Genomic DNA, 9,550 nt, shown 5'->3' with positions numbered 1-9,550 from the left:
TCACGCCTATAATCCCAGCACTTTGGGAGGCCGAGACGGGCAGATCACGAGGTCAAGAGATCGAGACCATCCTGGCCAACATGGCAAAACCCCATCTCCACTAAAAATACAAAAATTAGCTGGTGTGGTGGCGTGCACCTGTAGTTTCAGCTACTCAGGAGGCTGAGGCAGGAGAATCTCTTGAACCCGGGAGGCAGAGGTTGCAGTGAGCCAAGATCGCGCCACTACACTCCAGCCTGGCGACAGAGCAAGACTCGGTCTCAAAAAGTAATAATAATAGTTTTTATCTATACAATTACAATTACAAATGTAAAGATAAGTTATTGCATGAGATTCTGAATGAAACTATTGTCCTAGTTATTTTTACGGGTAGGATTTGTTAGATGAGCACGTATAAAAAGTGCTCTGCAAGAAGTCTTACTAATGTTCCTATCCATGTGTGTTAGTTCACTTTCTGTTGCTACAAAGGAACACCTGAGACTGGGTAATAAAGAAGAGAGGTTTGTTTGGCTTACAGTTCTTCATGCTGCACAAAAACGGCACCAGAAACCACTTGGCTATGGCAAGGCCTCAGGAAGCTTTTACTCATAGTGGAAAGTGGAGGAGGAGCAGGTATATCACAAGGCAAGAAAGGGAGCAGGAGAGATGGCAGATCTTTTAAACAACCAGATCTCGCATGAACAAATAGAGTAAGAATTCACTCATTACGAAGGGGATGGCACCAAGTCATTCAGGAGGAATCAGCCCCCATGACCCCCTCATCTCCCACTTGGGGATCACATTTCAACGTGAGATTTGGAGGGGACACATATCCAAACAATGTCACCATGCATTTCAAAACAGAGTCTTGGCTGGGCATGGTGACTCACACCTGTAATCTTAGCACTTTGGGAGGCTGCAGAGGGGGAATCGCTTGAGCCCAGGAGTTTGAGAACAGCCTGGGCAGCGACAGGAGACCCCATCTTTACAAATAAAATTAACCAGATGTGGAGGGATGCACCTATAGTCCCAGCTACTCAGGAGGCTGAGGCAGCAAGGTCACCTGAGTCCAGGAGGTTGAGGCCATAGTAAGCTGTGACAGCAACACCATACTCCAGGCTGGGTGACAGACTGAGACTCTGTCTAAAATAAAATTAATTAATTAACTTAATTAAAGAATAAAAAAATAAAATAGGGATGATGCTAGACAGAGAGTAAAGAGCATTTTTAGACATTTGTCTCACAATGTCCAATTGCCCTCCAGAAAATTCGTATCTATTTTAATTCCCAGAAGTGGTATATGAGAGTTCCACCTTCCCTGCAACCTCTATAGAAAACGGTATTTTCCCCTCAAGTCCTTTTTCTCCAGCCAGTACTTAAATAGTGCTTAAGAAAAGGACTCGTGTTTCATAACTGTTTCTCTCATTCCTAATACAGTGTCTGCCACATAGTCCTCGTTCAAGAATATTTACTAAAGAAAATGAATGAATAATAAACATTCTTCTAAGGTAAACATGAAGTGGATATGGGGAAATAATAGAGTGCAGAGGGAAAAAAAGGAAAAACTAAATAAAGAATCAGGAGGCTAGCTCTGCTGGTAAGCCATTTTATCATTAAAGGCACATAATTTAACCTATGTGACCTCTTCTCATAGGTTATGTGACCTCTTCTCATAATTTAACCTATGTGACCAAGAACTGGCTGCATGGGTGTTGGACCTGTACAGTCACACAGGGCCCTTACTCAGAGGCACCTGTGATTGATTTACTGTTCTGCTGTTGCCTTCTTGAAATGCTGAATCATTTTCAGCGGGAAGCCCGACATTTTCATATTGCAGTGTGCACCACAAATGATGTAGCTGCTGCTGCCTCTACTTCCTTAACTGTAAAGCAAGATAGTAGAGAAAATGAGGCCAATTCATGCCATAGCTCTTTGATTCTATGAGTTTTTCCTGAGCTCAACCCAAGAGGCTATGATTTAGGTACATACACATCTCAGAACAGGTTTGAGAGGCATTCTAATTGCTTCATGAAGATTCTTCCTTCTGTGAAATACTCACCCCTTTTCTTTAAGCCATCGCCAGAGTGGTCTCCTTCTGCCATTCCTTCTAATTCTGCTTCATAATTGCATTGGATTATACTTACTCCTACAATACTGCAACCCTTCACCTTTAAGTGTGAAGGGACTGGAAAACAGAAAGTTCCTTTTGATGACAAATTCTTCTGGTCTGAAAAGAAAGACTTAGCCAATACAGTTTCCTATAATGAAGGTATTGAGCAGAAAAAAAAGAAAGACTTTGAAAGATCATCTTGAGCTTCTAAGCAAGTCATAAATAATCAGAATCTTAGTACAATGTGGTTCCTTTCTATTTTGTTTAACTGTTTCTAAAAGCAACTCATTTCCATCCCCAAATTAAGTATAATTTCATAGGGGACAATTCTCATATACAACATTTAGGAAGGAAACAAATGCTGCTCCAGGTTTACTTTTGGGTAAACATTTTGAAAATAAGCAATGAACTATGGAGGAAAAAAACACAGCAAGCTGCCCAGAGATGGGAACTCCTTGTAAATTACTACTAATCTCAATTACCTGTCCTTCTTCCCTACTCCAGAAAAATGCCATCTTTATTTTAAAACTTTTTTTTTTTGAGATGGAGTTTTGCTCTTGTCACCCAGGCTGGAGTGCGACCAGGCGATCTCAGCTCACTGCAGCCTCTGTCTCACAGGTTCAAGCGATTCTCCCTGCCTCAGCCTCCGCAGTAGCTGGGATTACGGGTGCCCACCATCACGGCCGGCTAATTTTTGTATTTTTAGTAGAGATGGGGTTTTGGCATATTGACCAGGCTGATCTAGATCTCCTGGCCTCAGGTGATCCATCCGTCTTGGCCTCCCAAAGTGCTGGGATTACAGGCGTGAGCCACCGCGCCCGGCCTATTTTTTGAGACAGAGTTTTGCTCTCGTTACCCAGGCTGGAGTACAATGGCACAATCTCGGCTCACCTCAACCTCCACCTCCTGGGTTCAGGCAATTCTCCTGCCTCAGCCTCCCGAGTAGCTGGGATTACAGGCACACGCCACCATTCCCAGCTAATTTTTTGTATTTTTAGTAGAGACGGGGTTTCACCATGTTGACCAGGATGGTCTCGATCTCTTGACCTCGTGATCCACCCGCCTCGGCCTCCCAAAGTGCTGGGATTACAGGCATGAGCCACCGCGCCCGGCCAGTTCTTAATTTTTTTCTAATGTTTACTCTTTAGACTTCATTATATATAGAACAAACCACACGATTTAAATCTTCTTGACAACTTTGTCTTATTCCTAATCATTATTATTAACAGTGCTTTTCTACAGAGTATGTGTTTGGGAGAATTTTCATAATATTGGCATTGTCGATATTCCGAGCGCTCACTGAGCGCTGAGTAGACAGAATTTAATCATAACATATGTCTGTCAGCGCATAGTTGGCAAAGGTTCCCATTTTGGTTCAAGATTTCTGTCAAGTCTGCTTTCTGGTTGCAATAATATGATGATTTACTTGGAATGGGTAGTCTATAAAGAGAGTAAAGTGGTGGAACCCTTGGAAGGTCAGCTAACTTTTGACTGTTACAGTTCAAATGAAGATATCGAAGGAGGTAAGAGTGTAATGACCAAAATAAGTTAAAGCAGCTTCTGGGTTCGCCTCTCTCTCGGGAAACAAGGTAAGCAATGAGGGAATCTGGCTCATGGGAGACTTATTGAGGCATATGGTCAATTTTACGTATGTGATTTTGAATGTGTGTGCAGGGATTCATACATTTGCCCATTCGTTCAGAAAAGATTATTGAGCACCCGATATGTACCAGGAATTGTGCTACGTGCTGGTGAACAAGATGGATGTATCAGATAAGATTAAGTTTCACTGAGAGCAGCGACTGCCCCCCCCAAATAGCATTAGCTTAATGAAGACAGAATTTGATTTGTCCTTAATTTGTAAGTCTAAAGGAAACAGTCCAGAGCAGTTATGTTGGCTCTGCTGCCCTGAAGTCCTTAGGGACCCAGGCTGTATCCGGGTGTCTGCTCTGCCAGGCCTAGGGTGTGGCCCTTGTCTTCATCATTCAAGACAAGCTAAACCTTTCCTATACACATTCCAAGCAGCAGGTAAGGAGGAAAGAAAGAAGCAGGGCTAAGTTATTTGCCAGCCATTGTTTAAGGAAGTGTTCCATAACCTGCCACATATTTCTCTGTTCTAATTTACCAGAACCCAATCCTGGGGCTCGCATCTAGGTACAAGGAGCCTGGGAAATATGTATTTTGTTCAGGCATCAATGTGTCCAACTAAAAATGAGAGGAGGTCTTATAAGGAAGAAGTGAAGTCAGCGAGTTCTGCCATAGATCGCCCCAAATCTATTGTCTCTAATATCTGAACAACCGGAGGAGAAAGAAAGGAGGGCAGAGTTAGCTAAAAACGTAACTTATGAATTTCAAGGAATACCTGTAAAGGTGATGACAGTTAACAACACAACTCAAGTAGCACTTTTTCTAGGAAGATTTCCCTGACCACCTCTCCTCACAGTCACAGGTGGATGCCCTTTTTACAAGTTTTATCTTCCATCTCATGCAATATCTATCATGCCATTTATCGATGATACAATAATGGTCTGTTTCTCTCTTCCCAGCGCTTTCTCACCTCGACTTGACTATAATGCCTTCAATGAAAACCTGAATTTATATGTCTTTGCATCTTCAGCATCTCTAGCCTAATGTCTAACATATATTAGATTCATGAAAAGTGTTTATTACTCAAATTGATTGAATAAATTGCAAACAAAAAATCTCTACTCGAATGTCATAAAGGTGCTGTAGAGTAATAGCATAGAGAGAACTTCTCCAACTATAAAAATATTTGGCACCAAATTTTTTGCTTATGAACGCAAGAGAATCTTTTGTTTCCATCAGGACTATCATCTGATCTTCTGAAATGCTAAATGCTGGTGACAAACAGAATTGACTGCATTTTGTCAATGAGGAATGTTAAGACAATTACGAATAGTTTAAAATCATTCTTTTATCAAGACTATGAAAAATACTTTCTGAAAATACTCTGTAAAAAACATAAATAGCGAATTCTATCTACTTTATGTAAATGGTAAAGTTGGGCTCAGGGTGACATAATTTGAAATCGAATAACACATTGACTTTCCAACCAATGTTGTCTCCTGGGTCTATACTCTCATATAATCCCGGTGGGGCAGGCCTGCAGTGGGCAACAGTTTCCACATAGCTCAGTCTCCCCGCTTCCCCGTTACCCCACATGGCATTGTAAAAAAGAGAGAACTTCAAGCTGATATGATTCATTTTCTCAGCCCTTTTCAGTTTAAATCTGCTCACATTTCTTATTGTAGTTATTCATAACTTTTTCCTGATTTTCTTAGGTCGGACACATATGTTCTTCAGATCAGAAATTCAACTGGTAAGATACTTCTGAATTTACAACTGCTTGGTTTTAAGAAAAATGTATCCAAGACAGAGGAGTTTGTTCAAAAGTCTGAATTTTTTCCCTTAGCACTGTACACTGCTGTTTTATGATTCATTCAGTTGCAAAACAGTTGTTGAATCCAAACTATGCACAAGGCAAGCCTATGATAATGCACAAATTCGCATTTGCATTAAATTTTCCTTAATTTGGGCTGTAAAATACATTACAATTAACTAAAGATACGGCATTATGTATCATTATTTATATAGTCCCACAAGTAACTGGATCAAACATTGAATTAGAAATTCAGGGAAACTGGTTAAAATCAAGTGTGTGTGCGGGCGTGTGTGTGCGTGCATCTGTGCATGGGCGTGTGTGTACGTGTGTGTGCATGCGTACATGTGTGTGTGTGGGTGTGTGCATGTGTGCGTGTGCGTGTGTGTGCGTGCGTACATGTGTGCGTGTGTACATGTGTGCGTGTGTGTGTGTGGGTGCGTGCATGTGTGTGCGTGTGTGTGCGTGCGTGCGTGTGTGCATGTGTGTGCGTGTGCGCGTGTGCGTGCGCATAACTTTCTATTAAAAGATATGAATGGCCAGATGGGAAACAATTTCTTGCCTTAAGCAAGAACTGATCCAAATTATTAAATAAAAATAGTCCATTTAGAGTCTACTTAGAGAGTACCCATGTGCTGTGTAAAATGCTAATGAGGAGGGAGAAAATTAGTCTTCTTCATTCTTTCCCTTATCCCTTGAGCTTAGGGTATGAGATCTGATAGCCATGGCCACTTACAGCTACACATATCTTCAGTGATTATAAATTTACACAGGTTTTTCCTCCCAGTTAACATAGCTAAATTTTATTTTATTCTCTAACTACTACACATTACTTTTATCAATACTACTTTCTCTAAGAAGAATTTGTACATAAAGGAAGGACCATAGGTTTCTTTAACAAACTAAATATAATGCTGAATTCTTTCTGTCCTTCAGTGTCTTATTCAAAATATCTATAAATCCTTAGTAATTTTTAAGCCAGGTAGACAGCTCTGTGGAAAGCAGCTATTTTCATACACTGCTATGCTGCTCTTGGGCCCATGCCATTTTTTTCTCTTCTATATGGGACAGTCTATAAAAAGCTAAACGGAGTGTTAAATCTAAGAAAGGATAGAAACATAACTCACTGGCAGGTCACAGTAATACAAGCAGAAATAAGTATCAAATATGGAGTGCATTGTAAAACATAGAGCATTATGTAAATATAAGTGTTATTCTTCATTCACTTAAATAAAGTTTACTGAAGGCTAGATGATGAAGATAAATAAGATGTTTCATTTAGGAAGTTTAAGAAGGAGAAAAAGATATAAGCTATCATGTCATTTCAGTAGTTAAGATACGTGAGTATGGTAGGAGTTATCAGATTGGTCCAAAGGAATCAGGGATGGTTTCATATCAGAAGTAACTTTTGGGCGAAGAAGTTAAACATTGCTAGGAGAAAGAAGGCATTCTAGGGAGAGAGAGTGGCACGTGCGGAGGCTTGAAAGAACCCGGCTGGTTCAGAGAGCAGTGGACCATTCCATACGGCTGACACGCAGACCTGCAGGGCTTAGCTCAGGAAGGTCCTCGAATGACAAACGACAGGCTTGGGATTTTATCCTGTAACTGTTTTGAGCCATGAGAGGATTTCAAGTAAGAAAGAAACATAATTAGATTTGCATTTTTGAAAAATCATTTGGGTGGCAGTGATGAGTGCTCATATTAGGATATGGAAATAAGGAGGAGATAATCGTGTAATCTATTTAATGGACAGATAATGCAATTTATCGACTGACTAGGTGTGTGGAAATGATTTTGAAGTTTCTGATGCGGGTATCTGGTTGGAAGCTGGTACCATTCACTAAGAGGGTAGATGGGCTGTCACAAGCATTTGGAGGAAAAGTGACTTGTTTTGGCATGTTGGGTTTGAAGTATTTAAGGAACATCCAGAAGGAATGTTCCAGAAGAAACATGTCTAGAAGGAAATTTGATTTTCTAGAAATTAGGAGACAGGCCTAGGGTGGAAATATAGATTAGGAATTAAAACCCTAGGCAGTAGCTTTCATATGTTAGTGTATACAAGAATCACCAAAGTGCTTGTCAAATGCCAATTCCATTGTCTAACCCTCAGAAGGTCTGGTTGAACGGGTCTGGGGAAGGGCCCAGGAATGAATTTAAATAAGCATCCCCAGTGACTTGGTTGCAGATGATCTGTAGAACACGCTTCGATAAATATTGCCATAAGAGCAAGAGAACTACAGGAAGTAGTGCCATAAAAGCGAAAAGTGGAGGGCTTCAGGGAGTAGCAGTGGGGACTATGTCAATATGGTACAAAGGCCGGAGAAGCTCAGAACCAAAATACCCTGCACTTGGGAGCTTACAGCATGGCAACCGGTGACCCGGAAGAGCAGGCACGGTGACGTGGGGAGAGCAGATGACAACCGCAGCAGGTAGAGGAGTGACTGGGCCTGAGGAAACAGACACAGTGAAGAAGCTTGGCTCAGAAAGGAGTATCTCATGGACAGAATTTAAAACCTAATGTCCGAAGAAGGTGGTTCAAGCCCCAAGTCTACCACTTAATGGCTACGGTATATAATATGGATGAGAAGCCCATTTTCCTGCTTAGAACGTGTTATAACGTCTATGTTAAAGCATGCGTGTGGAAAACACTGTCAATTGCGCTTCCGAACTTTTTTATTAACAAGCCATCCAAGTGGCAGAAAATCCTAAACAATTCTATAGAGCAGACGTCTGTTCACTGTGACAAAACATCCCCAACTTCAGTCACCGGCGTGCACCGGACTTTAGAGGGAAAAAGTGTCATATTTAATGTCTTAAATAGACCTATGGCTTCACTTACCCCGTGAGGATCCAGAGGTCTGAGTGGGAAGTGGAGGTTAAAAGATTTGTCTAAAGTCACACAACTAATTAATGGCCAGGCCAAGTGTAAAATTCAGCCAGACCCCTGACTCAGCGTTCCCCTCCCGACCCTGCCCCCTGCTCCCGCAGTAGAACATACTTCTTTCCTTAATTCTCTGCTATTAGAATTTCCCTCCTTCTCTTTTATAACAAAGAAAAGTAGATAATTACAGTTTCCCTGATGGAGGTAAAGAAGAGGTGTTTCACTTGAACAGGTCCAGGGTTTCAGATGCAAGCTCCCTGAAAATATTTTAAACCATCTCCTTCCTTTTCATTCTCCATTCCTCCGGGCAGATGCCCTAAACACTGTCTAGAATCCCTGCTGTAGTCAAGAGATCAGCCAGCAGCCAAATAACTAGTGCTATTACATATTTCTTTCAATTCTCCCTTTTCATAACTGAAGAGCACCCCAGAACATCAACATTAAAAGGCTGTGGTTCAGGATAGACCTTGACAGGTTCATGTGACACCCTTGAAAAATAACAGTTACAGAAGATTTATAGTCCATGACAAGGATGGAGATGCTGCTTCCCACACTCCACTTACATCTCCATCTCCCTTTCTAAGCTGCCCAAAATAAGCCAAGTCTTTTATTTGCTATCACCCAGCAGAATGGTAGGGACCCTATACAGTCTATAGTGACTGAATGAATGGGTGAAAGAAATAATTTTATTTTTACCTTTCTGTATCCAGTTCCTAACAGAAAAAAGTTTTGATAAATTTGTTTCAAAATGTTATATTTCTTCTCTGCCTTAGACCTTTGTCTCCGGTCTTTCTGCCTAGATTTCCATGAAGCTAATTGGATCATATATTTTGCCCTTCCCTGTGGACTTTTGATGATATATAACAGCTTACTGTTGACTAGTTAAAAGTCACAGGAACTGTTTACAGTGTTCTTTATTTTGTGGCTGGGTGTGGTGGCTCACACCTGTAATCCCAGAATTTTGGGAGGCCAAGGTGGGTGGGTGAATCACCTGAGCTCAGGAATTCAAGACCAGCCTGGGCAATGTGGTGAAACCCCATCTCTAACCAAAAACAAAAAAACTTATCCGGGGCTGGTAGTTTGCGCCTATGGTCCCAGCTACTCAGGAGGCTTAGGTGGGAGGATCACAAGCCTGGGAAGCGGAGGTTGCAATGAGCAGAGATCACGCCACTGCACTCCA

The sequence above is a fragment of the Callithrix jacchus genome, chromosome 9 (assembly GCF_049354715.1).
Source record: "Callithrix jacchus isolate 240 chromosome 9, calJac240_pri, whole genome shotgun sequence".
NCBI classification, from domain to species: Eukaryota; Metazoa; Chordata; class Mammalia; order Primates; family Cebidae; genus Callithrix; species Callithrix jacchus.
The sequence above is the reverse complement of the archived record's forward strand: the minus strand, read 5'-3'. Positions refer to the sequence as shown.